This window comes from Martes martes, assembly GCF_963455335.1.
Source record: "Martes martes genome assembly, chromosome: 4".
Classification (NCBI taxonomy): Eukaryota; Metazoa; Chordata; class Mammalia; order Carnivora; family Mustelidae; genus Martes; species Martes martes.
Genome location: NC_137891.1, coordinates 25,832,956 through 25,855,994, shown reverse-complemented (window position 1 = coordinate 25,855,994; position 23,039 = coordinate 25,832,956). Strand labels below are relative to the sequence as shown.

Genomic DNA, 23,039 nt, shown 5'->3' with positions numbered 1-23,039 from the left:
GTATATATGTGCACATTAGTTTAGCCACTTAGCGTTTGAATATCCACCTTGTTTTTGAAGAGTTAAGAATCTTGGTAAGAATCACAGCATAGTTCCCAATAAACTCAGATATTCTATTCTCTATCACTAATTGCATTTAAAGTATAGACATGAGATCTAAGCTTTGCTGCCTGTTCTGGCAGAGGGCTACAAAAGAAATAGAAAGAACCAGTTTAAGGAGCAATAGTGGTTGTAATACAGAGTGACACTGAAATCCTAGAGCAGCAACATCCAACAGAAAAAAAAAATCCTCCCAAAAATCAGAAGCAGGTTGGCCTAATACCACAGTCCAAATGCTTTAACATTTCAGTAGTTTCCATTTGCATAGTAAAGGTCTGCAATGTAGCAAATACTGTCTGCCTGCCGAATACCTGATATATAATAACACAGTTTGTAAACATGTCATATGATGTGGGATATATGTCTTATGTTTTAAATGGTGATGGCAAGAGGAGATAAGTTATGAAATTTAAGAACCAATTATTATGTTGATTCCTCGGGATAAAAGTATAGGAAGCATAGATTGGTTTCAGCTATTTTATCTTCTATGGTAAAATCTGTATTTTCTTTGCATCAACACAAATCTGAAAGCTGATGAAATTCCTCAGTATTTCTCTAGCTTCTGATCATTATATAAAACATTCTGTGCTAATATAATTAGCATAACTTTCAAATGGATCTTCGATGATGTTTTTAAATAAATTAATGATGCTTTAATATTAATACCAAGCTATACATATTTGGGAGACTAGGATGATACAGCTAGGGGCATGAGCAATGCCTACATTTTAAGTCTCATCTTTGTCAGTGAACGTTATGTTATTTGGGGAAAGTCTCTGATATCTATAAAAGAGTGCTGATAATTCATACTGCCTAAAGTTGAAGTAGGCATTCCATTAAACAAAGTTTGTAAAAAACACATATTGTACTTGATACAGAGAAAGCCCTCATAGATGGCAGCTATTATTAGCCATGATAAGCTAATCATCATAAAACAGCTGTTCACATATGTTCACCATGATCCTGAAAATGAGGTTCTTTTTTTGAAAACCCCACTATGATTCAATGAGGAGAGCGCCTTCCCCAAACTCTATGCTGCTAAGAATTTATCTTTCCTGGAAGCAGCTTTTCTCCATTATGTTTGTTTCAGAATGACAATAATTCACGCAGATATTTACAAGTATTTTTGCTACCAGATGAGGAAATCCAGAATGCATAATATATGCATGTATACAAAATACGCAAAGTTTAATTAAGTTTAAGGTAGGCAATGTAAAGTTACGTAATCAATTTGACATTTAATTAAAGCACTTCTTTTTTCATATACTTTCCAGACCTTGGCAATCGCAGTCCAGTGGGGAGACAAGACAGAAACAAGTTAAAGACTAATATCGCATCTCATGTGCTTCGGGATATGACCATGTGGGATCACATGAAAGCAGAGAGGAGAGCCATCTGATCCAACTGGATCATTAAGTGGAAAGATTTCCTCAAAGACGGAATTCCCGGGACGCCTGGGTGGCTCAGTTGGTTAAGCGGCTGCCTTCGGCTCAGGTCATGATCCCAGCGTCCTGGGATCTAGTCCCACATCGGGCTCCTTGCTCAGCAGGGAGCCTGCTTCTCCCTCTGCCTCTGCCTGCCTCTCTGTCTGCCTGTGCTCACTCTCTCTGACAAATAAATAAATAAAATATTAAAAAAAAAATGACGGAATTCCCATGCAGTACAAAGTAAAGTAGAGAATTGGGTAAGAACTTTCTAGGGGAGAGCACGAAAATGTCACAATGGAAAAAAATATATATCCTTTTTTGTTTCTGTAATATAAACTGCTAAACACGAAGTGATGAGAAGGGAAGCAAAAGACAGATGTAGGGACCCCATCATGTTATGGACTTTGAGCTTTATCTTCTAAATGAGAAGCAGCAAATAATGAGTTTTGAATATCGTGTTGACAGGGCTGTAATTGCTTTTTATATGTTCCATTTGGCAGTGGGACAATCTGAATTTGAAGAAGAAAGAGCAGGGCGGAGTTAGAGAGATCAAGACCCAAACTTGGGTGTGAAAGCAGGTGTTGAAAACAGCAGACTCAATCTGGATTTCTTTACCCCAAATAAAAATGATTATAGTAATTTTTCCCCTTTCCCCTTTATATATACATATAGGCATCATTCAATGGCATGCCTGGCTCAGTCAGAACAGCATACAGTATTTGATCTCTGGGTCATGCTGGGTGTAGTGATTACTAAAATAAATGGATGGATGGATGGATGGATGGATGGATGGATGGATGGATGAATTAATTTTAAAAAAGCGGTATTCAAAAGCCAACTCAAAAATCTATGCTTTGGGGAGCCTGGGTGCTCAGTCGGTTAAGCATGGGACTCTTGGTGTCTGCTGGGGTCATGATCTCAGGGTCGGTGGTGGGATCAAGCCCCTCCGGGAGCCCTGTGTGGGGTTCTGGGATGAATGGGAGTCTACTTGAGAGTCTCCCTCTCCCTCTGCCCCTCCCCCTACATGTTGTCTCTCCAATAAATAAATCTTTTTTTTTTTTAAAGCTATATATCACAGAGCTATTTAATCAAATTTCATTGGGTATACAGTCTAATTTAGACAAAGCAGAATATGCAGTGTGTTTGTTTAAAAAACGTATTTTATTTTATTTTATTTTTTTTTAAGATTTTTTATTTATTTATTTGACAGACAGATTACAAGTAGGCAAGAGAGCCAGGCAGGGAGAGAGAGGAGGAAGCAGGCTCTCCACAGAGCAGAGAGCCCGATGTGGGGCTCGATCCCAGGATCCTGGGATCACGACCTGAGCTGAAAGCAGAGGCTTTAACCCACTGAGCCACCCAGGCGCCCCCTAAAAAAAGGATTTTAGAGTAATCCTAAAATTTGACTGTTTTTGTGATATGTGTTATATAAGTATTGTGTGTGTGTGTGTGTGTGTGTACGGAAAATTAATGTTCAATGCCTATTTAGTAATCATTTGAATTTGCTTATCTTTATAAAAAGGAAATAGACAAAGGTAAATATATAAGGAATTTGTGAAACAGATAAATATCTTCAGATATAAAAGTCTCAAATATGACACATGCAAATCCAATGTTTATTCATTTTGAACTCATCTTATTTTAGAGGAAACCATTAATCACTCATATTCCAGAAAGATTATACACTGTAACATTATACTTGGATTTTTTTTATTAATACACAATGTATTATTTGTTTTAAGGACTTGGATTTATTATAGAAGATATATTTGAAGACTCTGGACTAGACCATTCAAAAATGGGATGTGCCAACCTAAGGAATTCTTTTTTTTTTTTTTTTAATTTCTTTTCAGCGTAACAGAATTCATTGTTTATGCACCACACCCAGTGCTCCATGCCATATGTGCCCTCCATAATACTCACCACCTGACTCCCCCAACCTCCCACCCCCCACCCCTTCAAAACCGTCAGATTGCTTTTCAGAGTCTATGGTCTCTCATGGTCTAAGGAATTCTTCAGGTTTTGCTGTCAGCATCAGTTAATAGTTTCAATTCTTACAAGGGCTCATATTTTAGAGACAGGGGAAGGGGAGATCTGGAGACACAAGGAGATATTGATGGAATGATAAAAGCTTTCAGCTTTGTTTTATTTTTTATGCCTTTTGTATCTGTACACCGTTCCCCTTTAGGGGTTTGCTGGTACGTAACAATGACAGATTAAATATGGCACTACAAATGTTTCACTGAAGGGAAGAAGCTACATAAAATGTAGCTACATAAAAATGAAAAAACACATCAAATATTAAATCTATAATACAACATACAAAATTTTTGGTTCTTTTCTGACATTTATTTATGCTTAGCTACTGAAGGATATAAATTTCATAATGCATATAAATTATCCACTTCAACTTAAGAATTTTGAAGAAAATACTTACAGATAATGTTTTTGGTTTTAGGAGGCTATTCATCATAAATTTGTATATGTTAGGTTGTACATACCAAAATTTTTTTGAAAACAAATATAAATGAGGCTCATCAAAGTGAATTTTACAAGAAAACTATTTTATTGGGTTTGTCTGTCATTAATAATGAGGTCAGCTTGATCTAGAGTACTTATCTCTCTAGTTCTCTCTATATATCTATTTGATTTGATAGATGATATTTGACTTAAAGCTTTATTTAAAAATTGTATTAGAGGGGTGCCTGAGTGGCTCAGTGAGTTAAAGCCTCTGCCTTCGGCTCAGGTCATGATCTCAGGGTCCTGGGATCGAGCCCTGCATCGGGCTCTCTGCTCAGCAGGGAGTCTGCTTCCCTTCCTCTCTCTCTCTGCCTGCCTCTCTGCCTACTTGTGATCTCTATCAAATAAATAAAATCTTTAAAAAAAAATAAAAAATAAATAAAAAATAAAAATTGTATTAGATCTGGGGCACCTGGGTGGCTCAGTCGGTTGTCTGCTTTCAGCTCATGTCATGATCCCTGGGTCCCAGGATTGAGCCTCGAATCAGGCTCTCTGCTCAGTGAGGAGCCCACTTCTCCCTCTCCCTCTGCTGTTCCCTGCCCCCTGCCTGTGCTCTCTCACTCTCACTCTCTCTCAAATAAACAATAAATAAAATCTTTAAACACTTATATTAGGTCAAAATGATTAAATACACAAACATGGTAGTGAAAAATCAGATACTATACACATATATAGTGAACCACAGAGTGGGTTCTAATTCTCATCCTCAGTTTATTCTTATCTTTTTCATATGACATCCAAGAGGAAGCATGCTAGATATTAGCTTCTCAACTCAGTGTTTGTCAACTTTTTATTTAATTTCTTCTAGTCATTGATTAATGGATTTTTTTTATCAGTTAATATTTACAGAAAACCTTGTTTACCTCCTAAATTATCTTACCAAGTAAACAATTTAGGTAGAAGTCCAAGAAGTCAGGGTACAATACAAACTATTTGCTACTGAAACTGCTGCTTGCCACAGCTATCCAGGAAGAATGATTCTGGGTCCATGAATGAATACTCTTTGTGGCAAGTGGTTGGGATAAAAGTGAAGAGAGGTAGATATACTATTGTTTCCTTTTTTGAGAATCACACTTCAATTAATAAGTCTCCAACTTAATTTTTAGATGTTACATTGAAATGTAAATCAGATACTATAAGTCTTCTATAAAAACACTCTAAATTTATTTAATTCATTCTATGAATATCAATTTAGAACCTACACTTTACCATACCCTTTTCTAGTGCTGGGGCTATGGAAAAACTTTCCTCTCTTCATTACAGAAATACACAAAAGATACAAAAGTATTATAAACTGTAATGTAATTTAAGGTCTTCAAATATTCATAAGTGTTATGGAATGCTGTAAAGAAAAAGCATGGAGACAGAGAGTGAAGGAGATGGTCAGTGATGGAGGAAAGAAGGTGACATTTGAGAGAAACCTGCATGAAGTAAAAGGGCAGCTGGTTAGGTCATACTTCTCATTACATTTTTGGATACATTCCAGAATGCCTTGTATGATCTGGGTCTTATTCAGCTCTACAGCCTCTATTTTTTTCAATTATGCTCTTACCCACTATGCCACAGGATCACTGTCATCTTTTAAGTTCTAGGAGACAGCAAGGTCCTCATGGACCTTTGCAAACAATTTTAATTTTGTCCCAGACACTCTTCTCTTTGCATTGCTAAGTCTCTTGTCCTCTTTCAGTGCTGCCTTAAATCTCCCCTGCTCTGAAGGGTCTTCCCTGACAATTCTTTTCTTTTCTTTTTTTAAGATTTTATTTATTTATTTGAGAGATAGAATGAGAGGAGATAGCATGAGAGGGCAGAGGTCAGAGGGAGAAGCAAACTCCCCGCTGAGCAGGAAGCCCATTGTGGGACTAGATCCTTGGACTCTAGGATCATGACCTGAGCCAAAGGCAGTTGCTTAACCAACTGAGCCATCCAGGTGCCCCTTCCCTGACAATTCTAAGCAGGCTCCCTTTTATTCCAACCAGAGTGTTTCTTTCAAGTTGTGACTGTTAATTTTTGCATTTACTCTTCTATTTTCTGTTTAAATCCTTAGCTGGAAGCTTCCTAAAGGCAGAAAATTAGTCTTTTTTTTTTTTTTAATTGACTCTATTGTAGACCAGCTTTCTAATCAGTGAAAATGTAGGATTCCCTGGGACAAGTTCAGAATTTATAATATTGGTGCTCATCTGGTCACTCTAAGATATATAACATTTTATATGGTTGCTCTTGTATGATAGAGAACATCACAGACTGAGAGTTTATAAAGAGGTTGTAAGCAAAAAAAAAAAAAAAAAAAAAAGATAGCTACCACATCCTGTATCTGCAGATTTTGCTCTGTCTGCTATCTTTTCCCCTGGTATCATGCAATGTGATTGGTTACACTGTTAGGTTAGGTCAGGAAGAGGCTGAAATGCAAGCAATATATGTAATGCAAAGCAAAGAGATTAACCAGAATTGTGCACTTTGATAATATGTGCATCATACATGACTCTGGTTGTTGAGAATAACCAGATTCTCCAAGTGATTCTCCTCCACATTGGTTAAAGATGTCCAGAAGCTAAACTAACCTATAATGTTAAGAGCAAGTACTGGACACATAGGAAGAAAACTGCACTCCTTTCTCCTCACTAGCTGGCTGCAGCTGTTGTCGAGGTGCTGGGAAGCTGGGGCGGAAGCAATGTCCCAGAATGGTAACTGTGATTCTCATAACTCCGAGGCTGTCATTAAGACAACCTTCTACTCTGCAGTAAGATATCTCAGGGGCAGAAAGCAAAAGCTCACAGCTCTCTCCAGTTCTCTTTTCAGTCTCTCTTGGCAGAAGTCTATTCTGAATTCTTAGAAACATCTGCTGATGGCTTCTGATGACTAATATCAGCAGGGAGTCTCCGCAAGGATATTCCAAGTTCTGAAATGTGTGAGAGCATGTGTTAGTTGCACAGCAGGAACCTAAGCTCAAACGCTGGTGGTGGAGGCATGATGCACCAGCACACTCAGAATACAGTGGTGTGCTGTGGTGATGGTGTGGTGTGGTGCTGGTGTGGTGGGCTGTGGCATGGCATCGTGTGGTGATGGTGTAGTGTGCTGTGGTATGCTGTTGTGTGGTGTGATGTGTTGTGGTGTTGGTGTGGTCGGTTGTGGCATGGCGTCGTGTGGTGATGGTGTGGTGTGCTGTGGTGTGGCGATGGTGGTAATATCAGTTGTAGTAGTAGCAGTAGTAATATTATTATCAACACTTTATAAACATACTCTTTATTCGAGACTGTTCTAGGTATACTGCATGTATGACCTCATATAATCCTTCCAAGAGTCCCATAAGAAAGGCAGTATTATTTTTATTTTACTACTGAGAAAACATAAGCCCACATAAGTTTTTGGTCCTGATCTGTGATTCATTATATCATTACACAGAATGTATATTTGTATATACATAGGCATCTTTTGTACTTATATATTAGAATAGGAGGAAATGTTAGCATTAAGGATGGAAAATATAGAAATGAAGTAAAATAATCACTTATTTTTATTCTAAACTGTGCAATAGGAATGCATGAGCTTCAAGAGAAAGTAAAACACTGACAGTCAATAATTAGTGGAAATACTCACTTCTTTGTGAAAGAAAAAAAAAGTGTGTTGCTTCAGTCTTCAAGATGTTAAAATGAAGGTACACCTAACTTTAGTAAAACTGCAGTCTAGTTTATCAGTCATGTAATTATGGAATTAACTAAAATGCATGTGACAAAGAAATGAGTTATTCAAATGTTATTTTAAGAATAAGAGAGATATAATGCTTCCTAGAATGAATAAATAGCCTATCCAAAGAAGAGAGATTTTAAGGTCTGGTCCTTTATACTTCTTCATGCACAAAAATATATATCAGAAAAATGATGTTTTTTATAAAAAAAACAGATTTTAAAGAGTTATAACTTTTAAAACTAAAAAGAGATATGATCTTAAAAACTATACTATATTAAGACTTGTTTAAAATTACTAAAAAATAATTCATACACTACGAATAAACTCAGCTTAAGAATTTTTAAAGCCAGTACAGTGTCTTGCATATAGCAAATTATAACTATTTAAAAATTATTTCATTAAAATAAGAAAAAAATAATTCATTGTATTACTGCATTTAGGTGATTTTGATAAAATAAAATTGCAAACAATATTTGCTGACACAGATATTTACATAAGCTATTTGACAACAAATATGTGTGAAATATTTGTGTCAGACAGGTTTCTAAGCTAACTCATAACCATCCCTCCCTTTCTCATTATGGACAAACTGCTCATTCCAGAACTCTCACTTGAAATGAATGATGATTAAAGGGCTGGCCCTTTAATTAATAAATGTAAGAAGTTTGTGGTTTCGTTTGAAGATGTTTGAATGTCTCTTTTCAACAAAAGGTTCTTCTTATTTTCTATTTTACTGCTCTCTCTCTTTCTGCCTGTATTTTTCACCATTAAAGACCATGATGTTTAGATGGTGAGTTTTAGAAGCAGGAAAGAAATTCCCTGCTTGAATAAAATACTGTATCTCTAAGTTACCTCAACTTGATACCCACTACACCTTTCTACACTAACAACTGAAGATGTACATAAGTGTTTCTATTCCTTATTTCCTATAATCCAAATATAATCCTGCTAGGGATAAAGAGTGAAAGGTGCGAAATAGGAATTTTAGAACTGAATGATATTTAAATCTGTCTATAGATAAAGGGATCCTTCTGGGAAGAAAAAAGTGACAAAGTGGGACAAAAATCAAAAAATTCAAATTTTGTCTTTCTCACTTTTCTATATCTTGAATACTAATTAGAGTAGCTCTCTTCTGCTGGATGAAGACACCATCCTTTAAAAACCCTCTGCTCTCCAATTTCTTTGCCCTTCCTCATTCCCACCCGTGGCAGACAGAATAATAACCTCCCAGTGGCATCATGCCTTAATCCAGGAAATTTGTGAATCACTTTCTTTACATGCTGAAAAGGGACTTGCTTGATGTGGTTAAGTTTAAGGACTCTGAGAGAGAAAATTTATCGTAGATTACCCAAGTAGGCCCAATATAATCACACAAGTCCTTAAAAATAGAGGACGAAGGCAGAAGAGTGTGCCAGAGAATTGTGATATCAGAAGGACTAGACGTCTTTGCTGAATCTGAAGAGGGAGGAAGGGAGCTGGGAATGACTCTTCACTGAGAATAAGCAAAACAACTGGGCACCTTGACCCTACAACCACAAGGAACTGAATTCTTCCAACAACAAAATCAACAGGAAACATTCTTCCCTAGAACTTCCAGAAAGAAACAGAGCTTGCTGACACCTTAATTTTATTGTAATGAGACCTGTACTGAACTTCTGACCCACAGATCTGTAAGGGTACAACTGTGGGTTGTTTTAAGCCACAAAGCTTATGAAAATTTGTTACAGCAGCAACAGAACCATCATCATCATATCATCCAGCCATCATAACTCTTGTAAGTATTTTTTAATGTGGCCACTCACTTACTCTTCAAATTTAGAGAAGTCACTTAAGTTCTCTAAACTTGCTTTTGCACATAAATTAGACATAATAATGGCAATTACTTCATATAGTCGGTGGGAGGATTAAGTGAGATGATACATAAAAGAGCTTAGAATAGTTAGATAGAACTATTACAATAGTAATAGAATAGTACAATACAATAGTAATAGAACTATTACAAAATAGTTAATTTTGTAACAGAAGTTGTCATACCTTTCTCAAACATTGTATTACCCTTTCTTCCATGGTAGTAGTATTTCTAGCTGGTACCAAGTTACCCTAAATAAAGCCTGTACTTTCCATCTTTTTTGCAGCTGCGTATGATCGTGTTGTTAAGTTATGGTCAAAATGTGTGTGTGTGTGTGTGTGTGTGTGTGTGTGTGTGTTAGCAGATTTTCAGAACCTTTCTTAAGAAATAGCTTGCATTTAGGGGTGCCTGGGTGGCTCAGTGGGTTAAAGCCTCTGTCTTTGGCTCAGATCATGATCTCAGGGTCCTGGGATCGAGCCCTGCATCGGGCTCTCTGCTCGGTGGCAAGCCTGCTTCCTCCTCTCTTTCTGCCTGACTCTCTGCCTACTTGTGATCTCTGTCTGTCAAATAAATAAATAAAATCTTAAAAAAAAAATAGTGCCATTCCTTTAAAAAACAAATAGCTTCCATTTGTCCTTGTCCTTTGTCCTTCTTCTTCTTTATCACTTCCCCCATCCTGCTTCCTGGAATGTGTGAAACACCATGCTGGAGCTTAAGACACAATTGTGGATCTTCAGGGCAAGAGCTACACCCTGGGAATGGTAGAGTAGTAATTAGCCTAAGTCCTTGAGGAATTCCCAGAGCAGAGCAACCATGACTTACAGACCATATACATATCCTGTTCAATTCTCTCATTGGAGGTTTTCTGTCACTGACAGCCTGACAGCCAAACCTAATCTTAACTAAGACTGTATATTCCCATACTTCTAATTAAGGATTTCTTTGTCCAGTCTCCTATTTTCTTCTCTTATGCCAACCCCCAAAAGACTTTACTTGGCTGCATCAAGTATACTAATCATCACTATTTATGTGACTCACTTAATATTTATGCTTAATTATCATGTAGCTCAGCTCTCATTATGCATATCGTTCAACAACAATTATAATATTGAGGTTAAAGTGTTAGGGACACCCAACAGTTAGCAGTGGGAGGAGGAGTTAAAAAAAAAAAAACAACGAAATAAAACCACTATATTTTGCATACTTTGTCTCCTTTTATCTGAAGAATCAGAGAAGTTCCAAGGAAGAGCTACCGAATGTAAATAAACCAGTGAGATTTTTGCCTAGAAATATTTAATCAGTTCTTTTAATAACTATCACATGACAGCTACAATACCAGAAGTTAAGGATGCGAAGATTCAGATTTCTTTTAACTAAGGAAACTGAGGAAAACAGATGGGTAAACGGATGATTATAATATAATATGACAACTGGTGACCAATATGAGGAGTAGGATCCTAAGTCAATCTGTGGGAAGACGGGAAAGTGTTCCATGAAAAGTGAAACATTGGTGAGGGCTGAAGAATGGCCAGGAATAAACCCTGTCAGGACTTAGGGAGGTGCAAACAGAGTAGGGAAGTATAGAGAGCAGCGTGTCCCCCAAACTAGAGGGCTCTGGTAACATCCTGGTGGAGAGTGTTGGGACAGCACCCTTGAGAGATAAGACAAGTTAAGGCTGTTGATGGATTCATCCATGAAGCTGCATGGATCTGTTTAAATATTTTACCAAGAAAAGAAATATCATTTTATCTTAGAATAAAATTTCACACTGGATTTATTGATAGACTTAGGATGGTAAGAAAATAAGACAAAAATTCACTATTTGGGAAGTGACTGATAATCCATAGAAGAAAAAATGACAACTTGAGTGAGAGAAAGTTAAGTGACTTTGAGACATATTAGTGAGCTGGACATTGTATTTAGATGTGTGAAGGAAGAGGAGAAGAATACAGAATACAAAAAATATAGTTAAATTCAGAACATGGAGGAAATTGAATTTAAAGGAGATGGCAGAAAAGATGAGTACTGAGAAAAGACTGAGAAAGGGAAAATTCAGAATATGACAGAATAAAGAGGCCAGGAGAAGAGAAAGTTCAAGAAGCAGGAAGTAATCAATACTGTCAATTGTTCTGTGGCTATTTTTTTCTTTTTCACTTTACTAATTTGTTACTGTTTAAACCAAGTCTTTATATAAAATATAACATATTACTGAAATATAACAGAATTTTTGTTTAGTAGAAGGGGGGGCAGATAACTGTGGTCCTCTATCCAGCAATAATCCTCTTAACATTGTGGAATATATCTTTTTATTTTTTACTTAATGATACTTATTTATAGATGCTTATTCATTATGCCTGCACTGAGTAATTCATTTTAAATAAAATATTTCAACTAAATAAACCATTTGACAAGAAGACACATTTCATTGGTGAGGACATTGCCTTTGATAGTTCCCCTACTTCCAAGGCTAGGATGCTCTACAAATGGGTAAACACAGCCACTTTCCCTGGTTTGAGGAATCTTATAGTTGGTTTTCCCTGGTTTTCAGCCTATTGTTGTATACCAAGATCTGCACTTTACTCTTAGGCTTTTTCTGAATTGTGACTTGATAGGGCTACCAACCTGGCTTTGATTTGTCCTGAACTGCTGCCTCAGGGTGGCTCTCGCTGGCTCCTACTCAACAGTAGCACACACTGTCAGTGCTCCATCCAGATTCCTGTAAACGTTTCTTGTCCTTTCTGTCATCTGTTTGCTATATTCCGTATTCATTTACCTCTAAATGCCTAAGATACAAGCCTTCAGGAGGCTTTCTTCAGTCTGTGGGAGCTGTTATGCCCACACATGAGCCCTGAAGGACCTGGCTAATCCTTAGCCCATGATTATGGGATGTAGAAGAAAGATAGACCAGCTCCTTTGTATCTAGTTGGGACAAACTCTAAGGTATAAATTACACAGGCATGAAACCAGGCTGCAGCTTAAATTTTGCCTGAAATTTCACCCTCGTTTAACTTCTTTCCTATCCTGCTTCCCCCACTTCTCTAATCGTTTCCTGAGTATACTTTTTAATACATCACTTGTATATAAATTTTTGTCTCCAGGCTGCTTTTTTGCAGAAAAGATAGCTGCACTTGCAGAAAAGTGACACTTCCCATGTCTGGCTGAGGTCTCGGACCTGGCACCAAAGCTTGGCATGGGTCCCAAAACTCTGACTATTTAGCACAAAGAACCAGTGCTTGTAAGTGAGCAGGCTAAATGAAGTGGCAAAAGGCTAGCTGCAATGATGGAACAGTGACAATATGGAAAGGCTTCTGATGACAGTGTTATGGGTGGCAGTCAAGGGTATATTCTGATGCCTGAAGAGTTTATGAGGAGGAGGCTTGAATGTTTTTTTTTTTTTATGGGTCTAAATAAAAACCATGAATGGTTGTAGTGAATATATGAATAAAACATTTCATAATTTAATTGTTTTACTGCATTATTAAATAGATCCTTACTACTTATCATTTCAAAATAAACAGTATAATAGAATGACCTGCCTGGAAAGGGATAATATTCCCTATTAGAAAAGGTTGTCCTTCTTGACCTGCTTTAATTCCGGGGCAGGTGTCTATGAAAGGTAAAGGGAAAATTCCCATCTATCATATCTCTTCAACAGAAACCAAATGCACAACATATGTAATCATATAAAGTGTTATAGTGAAATTTTATCAGAACTATATGAAAATCCTAGTAAGTATGCTTTATGAAAGTGCTTGAGAAAATAATATACAGGTATAAATACTACTTAATATGTCATAAATAGAGTTAACATTTATTTATAAAGCAGTATAGTTGCCACCAAAATATTTGCAACTTGTTGCAAAATAATTTTAGACTATGTTCGATCAAAATGCCTAATAATTTCTCACATATTCCATATGCACTACTTATTCTTATCTATTTGTTCTTTCACTTATACAACAAATATTAACTGGGTATTGGGGTGCCTGGGTGGCTCAGTGGGTTAAAGCCTCTGCCTTCGGCTCAGGTCATGATCCCAGGGTCCTGGGATCGAGCCCTGCATCAGGCTCTCTGCTAGGTGGGGAGCCTGCTTCCCCCTCTCTCTCTGCCAGCCTCTCTGCCTACTTGTGATCTCTGCCTGTCAAATGAATAAATAAAATCTTAAAAAAAAAAAAAAGTTTAACTGGGTATCCACTATGAGCTAGATACTACTTATGCTTAAACACCCTTAATTACTCCATATAGCTTAACATATGTATTATGGTCTACTTGATGATGTCATCCACTTAAAATTTTCTTTGGAATAAGAGATAGCATAAATAATATACATATATGATATGTTAAATTTATAAGATAATGTTCAATGTAGAGAGTACTGTTGTTTATTGACTTATGTAATCCTCCAACATTCCTATGATACAGCAAGGCAAGGATAATTATCCCTGCTTTGAAGAAGAGGAGACCGAGATTCAGGGATGCAAAATGACTTGCACCAGAATTCAGTGCTTCTGACTCTTAGATCAAAACTCTGTCCATGTATCACTTTATTTAAAAAATATATTTTTGGGGCGCCTGGGTGGCTCAGTGGTTAAAGCCGCTGCCTTCGGCTCAGGTCATGATCCCAGCGTCCTGGGATCGAGCCCCGCATCGGGCTCTCTGCTCGGCAGGGAGCCTGCTTCCTCCCTTCTCTCTCTGCCTGCCTCTCTGCCTACTTGTGATCTGTCTGTCAAATAAATAAATAAAATCTTTAAAAAAAATATATATATATTTTTATATTAAAAAATAAGACAGAATGGATAAAATGACAGGACCCATTCACATGCTATCTACAAGAGATGCATTTTGAACCTAAAGATACATCCAGACTGAAAGTGAAGGGATGGAGAACCATCTCTCATGCCAATGGGCCTCAAAAGAAAGCTGGGGTAGCAATTCTCATAACAGATAAATTAGATTTTAAGCTAAAGACTGTAGCCAGAGATACAGAAGGACACTACATCATTCTTAAAGGGTCTATCCACCAAGAAGATCTAACAATTGTAAATATTTATGCTCCCAACATGGGAACAGCCAACTATACAAGCCAACTGTTAATCAAAATAAAGAGTCATATTGATAAGAACACATTAACTGTAAGGGATCTTCACACACCACTCTCAGCAACAGACAGATCATCTAAGCAGAAAATCAACAAAGAAACAAGAGCTTTAAATGACACATTGAACCAGATAGACATCAGAGATCTATACAGAACATTCCACCCTAAAACAACAGAATACTCATTCTTCTCGAGCGCACATGGAACTTTATCCAGAATAGACCATATACTGGGTCACAAATCAGGTCTCAACTGACACCAAAAGATTGAGATTATTCCCTGCATATTCTCAGAACACAATGCTTTGAAACTAGAACTCAATCACAAGAAAAAGTTTGGAAAGAATTCAAACACTTGGAAGCTAAAGACCATGCTGCTCAAGAATGTTTGGCTCAACCAGGAAATCAAAGAACTTAAAAATTCATGGAAACCAATGAGAATGAAGACACATCAGTCCAAAACCTACAGGATATGGCAAAGGCAGTCCTAAGGAGGAAATACCTAGCCATCCAAGCCTCACTCAAAAAAATTGAAAAATCCCAAATACACCAACTCTCTTTACACCTTAAAGAACTGGAGAATCAACAACAAATTAAGCCAACCCCATGCACAAGAAGGGAAATTATTAAGATTAGAGCAGAGATCAACAAGTTAGAAACTAGAGATACAGTAGAACACATCAACAAAACTAGAAGCTGGATTTTTGAAAGAATCCATAAGATTGATAAACCACTGGCCAAACTAATCCAAAAGAAAAGAGAGGACCCAAATTAATAAAATTATGAATGAAAGGGGAGAGATCACAACTAACACCAAGGAAATAGACACAATCATCAGAAATTATTACCAACAGTTATATGCCAATAAGTCAAGCATCCTAGAAGAAATGGATGCATTCCTGGAAACCTATAAACTTTCAAGACTGAAACAAGAAGAAACTGACAGCCTGAATAGACAAATATCTAGTAATGAGATTGAAGCACTGATCAAAAACCTCCCAAAAGATAAGTCCAGGACCTGACAGATTCCCTGGGGAATTCTATCAAACATTCAAAGAAGAAATAATAGCTATTCTCCTAAAGCTGTTTCAAAAAATAGAAACAGAAGGAAAACTTCCAGACTCTTTCTATGAAGCCAGCATTACCCTGATCCCCAAACTAGGCAAAGACCCCATAAAAAGGAGAATTTAAGGCCAGTATCCCTGATTAATATGGATGCCAAGATTCTCAACACAATCCTAGCTAATAGGATCCAACAGTACATTAGAAAGATTATCCATGACCAGGTAGGATTTATCCCTGGGATGCAAGGGTGGTTCAACATTCGCAAATCAGTTAATGTGATAGAAATCAGTAAGAGAAGAGAGAATAACCACATGGTCCTCTTAACTGATGCAGACAAAGCATTTGGCAAAATAGAGCATCCTTTCCTGATTAAAACTCTTCAAAGTATAGGGATAGAGGGAACATTCCTCAACTTCATAAAATCCATCTGTGAAAAACCCACAATGAATATCATTCTCAATGGGGAAAAGCTGAGAGCCTTCTCATTGAGATCAGAAACACGACAAGGATATCCACTTTCACCAATGTTTTTCAACATAGTACTAGAAGTCCCTGCAACAGCAATTAGACAACAAATAGAAATAAAAGGTATTCAAATTGGCAAAGAAGTCAAACTCTCTCTCTTTGCAGATGACATGATACTTTATGTGGAAAACCCAAAAGACTCCACCCCCAAGTTACCAGAACTCATACAGCAATTCAGTAATGTGGCAGGACACAAAATCAATGCACAGAAATCAATTACTTTCTTATACACTAACAATGAAACTATAGGAAGGGATATTAGAGAATTGATTCCATTTACTATAGCAACAAAAACCATGAGATACCTTGGAATAAACCTAACCAAAAGGTAAAGGATCTATACTCAAGAAACTACAGAACACTCATGAAAGAAATTAAAGAAGACACAAAAAGATGGGAAAACATTCCATGCTCACGGACCGGAAGAATAAACACTGTTAAAATGTCTATACCTTGCAGGGCAATCTATACTTTCAGTGCCATCCCAATCAAAATACCACCAGCATTTTTCCAAGTGCTGGAACAAACAATCCTAAAATTTGTATAAAACCAGAAAAGACCCTGAATCACTAAGGAAATGTTGAAAGGAAAAACAAAGCTGAGGATATCACATTGCCTGATTTCAAGCTTTATTACAAAGCTGTGATCACCAAGACAACATGATACTGGCATAAAAACAGACTCATAGACCAGTGGAACAGAATGGAGAGCCCAGATATGGACCCTCAACTCTATAGTCAAATAATCTTCAACAAAGCAGGAAAAAAATCCAGTGGAACAAACATAGTCTCTTCAATAAATGGTGCTGGAGAAATTGGACAACTATGCATAGAAGAATGAAACTCGACCATTCTCTTACACCATATGCAAAGATAAACTCAAAATGTATGAAAGACCTCTACATGAGATAGGAATCCATCAAAATCCTAGAGAAGAACATAAGCAGTAACCTCTCTGACATCAGCCACAGCAACTTCTTTCAAGACACATCTCCAAAGGCAAAGAAAACAAAAGCGAAAATGAACTTTTGGGACTTAATCAAGATAAAAAGCTTCTGCACAGCAAAGCAAACAGTCAACAAAACAAAGAGGCAACCAACAGAATGTGAGAAGATATTCACAAATGACACTACAGACAAAGGGCTGATATCCACCATCTATAAAGAACTCCCAACACCCAAAACTCAACACCCAAAGTCAACACCCAAAAAACAGATAATCATGTCAAAAAATGGGCAGAAGACATGAACAGACACTTCTCCAATGAAGATATACAAATGGCTAACAGACACATGAAAAAATATTCATCATCATTAGCCATCAGGGAAATTCAAATCAAAACCACATTGAGATACCACCTTATACCAGTTAGAATGGCAAAGATTAATAAGATAGGAAAAAACAAATGTTGGAGAGGATGTGGAGAAAGGGGAACCCTCCTACACTGTTGGTGGGAATGCAAGTTGGCACAGCCACTTTGGAAAACAGTGTGGATATTCCTCAAAAAATTAAAAATATAACTACCCTATGACCCTGAAATTGCACTACCAGGTATTTACCCCAAAGATACAGATGTAGTGAAAAGAAGGGCCATCTGTACCCCAGTGTTCATAGCAGCAATGTCCACAATCACCAAACTGTGGTAAGAGCCAAGATACCCTTCAACACATGAAAGAATAAAGAAGATGTGGTCCATATATGCAATGGAATATTATTCAGACATCAGAAAGGATGAATACCCAACTTTTGTATCAACATGGATGGGACTGGAGGAGATCACACTGAATAAAATAAGTAAAGCAGAGAAAATCAGTTATCATATGGTTTCACTTACTTGTGGAATATAAGGAATAACATAGAGGACATTTGGAGAAGGAAAGGAAAAGTGAACTGGGGGAAATTGGAGGGGAAGACATACCTTGAGAGATTGTGGACTTTGAGAAACTGAGGGTTTTAGAGGGGAAGGGAGTGGAGAATGGGTGAGCCTGGTGATGGGTGTTAAGGAGGGCACGGATTGCATGGAGCACTGGGTGTGGTACATAAACAATGAATCTTGGAACACTGAAAAAATAAAATTAAAACAAAAAGAAAAAGGAGGAAGTTACTTATAAAGAGGTCAAGAACATTCAGAATGTGTTCTTAAATAGATTCACTTAAAATCATGCTAGTTGGGGTGTCTGGGTGTCTCAGTTGTTAAGCATCTGCCTTTAGCTCAGGTCATGATCCCAGGGTCCTGGGATCGATCACAGGCATTGATTGAGCCCCTGCATCAGGCTCCCTGCTCAGCAGGAACCCTGCTTCTCCCTCTCCTACTCCCCCTGCTTGTATTCGCCTTTTGCTGTCTCTCTCTCTGTCAAATAAAATCTTAAAAATAAATAAATAAATAAATAAATAAATAAATAAAATAAAATCATGCCAGTCCCTGAAACTTCATCGTTGTTACACCTAGGTTAGAGTAAACAGTATTCTTTGAATCATGAGGTACAAATGTGAGCCAAATTTAGAAACAAGTTAAATATTCATAGTCCTGGGGGCGCCTGGGTGGCTCATTTGGTTAAACATTTGACTCTTGGTTTTGGGTCAGGTCATGATCTCAGGGTGGTGGGATCAAACCTGGAGTCTGGCTCTGAGCTCAATGTGGACCCAGCTTCAGATTCTCTCCCTGTCAAATAAATAAATAAATTTTTTTTAAAAAAAATTCATAGTCCTAGAATTTAAAAAAATGTGCTTTTGGCAAGTGTTGCCTAACATTTTTTAAGCCATAGTCAATTCACATTCTTCTGGTGACCGATTTTACTTCTTCTGACATTTTAGACTTCTGCTAAACTAGAGGGAGCTGTAATCTAAAGTGAAGTCAACCTCATGTGCCTGTCTTCATTCTCTCTGAACTGTATTCTTCTATGCTTGGTTAATTCAATCTTTTATTACTGATCTCCCCATGGATTTTATTTTCTCAGTTGTGAGGTTTTCTGACATCCTGGAAACATCAGTATTATTCTTACAAATAGTCATCCTATGTGGATAAAAGTGCAACCCTTTAAAATTAGAACAAGAACTGGTCAAAAAGCCAGAAAGAATTCTATTCCACAACATTTTTATCTCAGTTCTGCACTTATACTGAAGAACTACTCAATTAAAAAAAAAAAAAAACCCTATTTTGACATTACTATTAATTTATATTTACATTAGAAGACCCACTTCTCAAAAAGCTATTAGAAATCCAAGAAATTAAGAATAAAGGAATCCGACATCACCATATATTTTCTTTTCTTTCTTTTTTTTTTTTTTTAAAGATTTTATTTCTTTATTTGTCAGAGAGAGAAAGAGAGCGTGAGCACAGGCAGTGTGGCAGGCAGAGACAGAAAGAGAAGCAGGCCCCCTGCTGAGCAAGGAGCCCGATGTGGGACTCGATCCCAGGATGCTGGGATCATGACCTGAGCTGAAGGCAGCTGCTTAACCAACTGAGCCACCCAGGATTCCTGGCATCACCATATATTTTCAAGAGCTAGATCCCTCTTATCCCAATATTGATGAAGATAGAGGAAATAAGCATATAATCAATTTGCAGTACGTGGTAAAATATGTTAGAGAGCAAACAGCAAAGCTAGATATTTCAATAGATTCTTTATACTAGGTCAAGAGACAATAAAAATTATGTGACTGTATCATTAACCACCTGCCTCAAGGTTTCTTAGTGACAAGTGACAGAAAACTATTTTGGCTGACTTCAGTAAAAATGAAAAAAAAAATTACTAAATAAAGATATGGGGTAGTTCATGGAAGTAAGGAAAAGTTAAAATCCCAGGTTGCCAGTGGAAGCATCCCTTCTTCTTTTCCCTTGAAGCCCCTACCAAAACTTCACTTGAGGCAATTCCCTTGCAATGGGATGTTTATTCTCCTTAAGACCAACCACTACCCATCATCACCACTCATACTCCCTAAAGCAGAGGGTCAAATTCTCTGTGGTGATGTTCGATATTTTCCCTGTATGATGTTAGCCACCAGCAATGTGTGGCTATCGAGAACTAGAAATATGGCTCATCTCAACTGAGATGTCCTTTAAGTGTTAAATACATTTTGGATTTCAAAGATTTAAAATGAAAAAAATATATACAGTAAGTTATTTCATTAATAATTCCGATTACATGAAATTATAACATTGTGGTTAAATAAGATATAGCATTAAAATTAATTTCATCTTTAAAAAAATGTAGCTATTAGAAAATTTAAAATTCTATATTTCCAGTGGACAGTACTGGTCTAGACAGCCCTGAAACAATTTTGCAGACATAGGTCAAAGCATTTTAATAACTACTTTCTCCTACAGTTTTAAATAGACATTTTTTTTTGTCTAAGTGTGAGTAGCTGCAAAGGATGCAAGTTCTATATTGTAATTTTACAAATACTCTAAATATAGCTTCCTTAAAATCTTACACTAGTCCATTTTGTATTTAGAAAACATCTACTGCATATTTTAAGTGCAGAAACTGTAAAATCAATCAGACAAATTGGAAATTCTATGTGTCCAAAAAGTCAGACTACTCTATAATTCTATGTACTATAAATTCTAGTTCTAGGATAGACAGAGATATAGACAAATTCAAAGATAAGTGGGTAGACAGATGATAGATACATAATAAATACATGCATACATAAAGAGATAAAGAGGTGGGACTTTCTTTAAATTTGCTGTTTAGACGAAATAAGGTAATAGCTCCTTCAAATATTTCCTAGTGAATCTATGTTTTTGTTTTGTTCTAGAAGACTCTCCCCTCAGGAACTATGTGCATGTAGAATTTTCTAGTCTGGATCTCTGGAATTTTATTTACACTCAAATAATGCAAAACGTCAACCTTTCAGCTGGGAAGATAATACATGACACTCTTTTGAAACTATGAAAGACAATCGTGAAAAGGAAAGTGATAAAAGAGAACAAACAGATAGAAGAGGGTCTTCAAGCAGGACAGTATTAGAAAGCAGAATACATGAAAATGGTGTCCTGTCCCCACCTCTTCCCCCATGTACACCCTGGGAATTGTTTGTGTACCCCAGAACACACATACATCAGGTTGAAGACAAATGCACGAGACCAATTAAATCAAGGGAGATCATCCTTATAAAAATTAAGGAAAAATTCAAGGCAGAAGAGTATTTACTTCACATGTGGAGCTAATGTTAAATGCATATCATAATGCAAGAAGAACAATTAATTCAATGACCAGGCTAGTTTAAAGCGTTTGTTCTAATATTTTAACTTACTGTTCTGAAGAAGCCCTCAATTATGTTCATTATTGAAATTCTAAAATTAAAGGAAAAATTCCCTTACAGAAGCTTGGGGAAGGAGTATGACGTGACCCTGAAAACATATATTACTTTAAGACTGTAATGCTCAGTCATTATACTTTATTTCTAGTAAGCTTAATGGTGATGTGTGTAAACTGAGCAGTAAAAATGACTAATGTTCTGTCACCTATAAACTAATCAATTGAATAATCAAAGATGGAAGACAAGAGTACAGAGGGGCATTTTATTCTGTATCAATACATAACTTAAATCTAACAAATAACTAAAGACAAGCATATTTCTTTCTTTTTTTTTTTTTAACATACAGTGTATTATTTGCTTCAGGGGCACAGGTCTGCAAATCATCAGTCTTTCTTAATGAGATGGAGTCATTTGCCAATGATAGATGTCTTTTAAAATTATTCTACTTTGAATGAGATAATTCATATTTTCTTATCTAGTCAGTAAAACAACTTTATGATATGATGTAATTATCTCTAATAGATGAAAAAGAAAAACTATTTCAGAGGATTCAAAAACCCTGACTGTCTACAGCTGTATTCTAGTGAAAGGGATAACCCAGATTTGAAAACAGTTCCATTCAGTTTCATCCAGCTTCAAATCTCAAAGTTTTTGCCATGAGTCATATACGTGTTTTGGACATTTAGAACACCACAACTGCTTTTAAAATTATCAAACACAGGGCACCTATGTGGCTCAGTCAGTTAAGTGTCTGCCTTTGGCTCTGGTCATGATCCCAGGGTTCTAGGATGGAGTACCACATCAGGCTCCCTGCTGAGCAGGGAGCTTGCCTCTACCCTCTCCCTCTGCCACTTGTGCTCATTCTCTCTCTCTCTTGCTCACTCTCAAAAATAAATAAATAAAATCTTTTAAGAATACAAGTCATCAAACAGGGGTGCCTGGGTGGCTCAGTGGATTAAAGCCTCTGCCTTCGGCTCAGGTCATCATCCCAGGGTCCTGGAATCGAGCCCCTCATTGGGCTCTCTGCTCAGCGGGAAGCCTGCTTCTCTCTCTCTCTGCCTGCCTCTTTGCCTACTTGTGATCTCTGTCAAATAAATAAATAAAATCTTTAAAAAAAAAGTATAATTCTAACAGTGGGTCACAGGTAAAAATGCTTGAAAGCCAATTTCTATAAAGATATCTTGAAATAGAGGTAAACCAACAGATCAAAAATTAATGTCCTCAGTCAGCTACTTGATAAAAATAGCAAAGAAGTGAAAGTAATTATGTCTTCCTTAGAAAATTGGATTTCTTTTTTTTTTTTTGGAGAAAAAGAAGAGATAAAAGTTTGGCAGATTGGATAAGATAAACAAGGAGAAATGTGACGACCTCTGTGAAACCTCAGGTGTCTCAGTAAGTGAAAATGAATTAAACTTAGCAAAGCCGACATCTTATAGAACAGAAGATAATTACCACACTTTGATGACAATTATAGGTAATTATCATGACACAGTAAGATTTCTATCTCAA

General features: G+C 36.8%; 1 protein-coding gene across 3 annotated transcripts in view; it reads right to left on the bottom strand.

Moving 5' to 3' along the window:
- Positions 1-23,039, bottom strand: part of CSMD3 (CUB and Sushi multiple domains 3) — a gene marked incomplete at both ends in the record, with an annotated part of 1,233,164 nt that overhangs the window by 596,007 nt on the left and 614,118 nt on the right. The window lies entirely within an intron of this gene.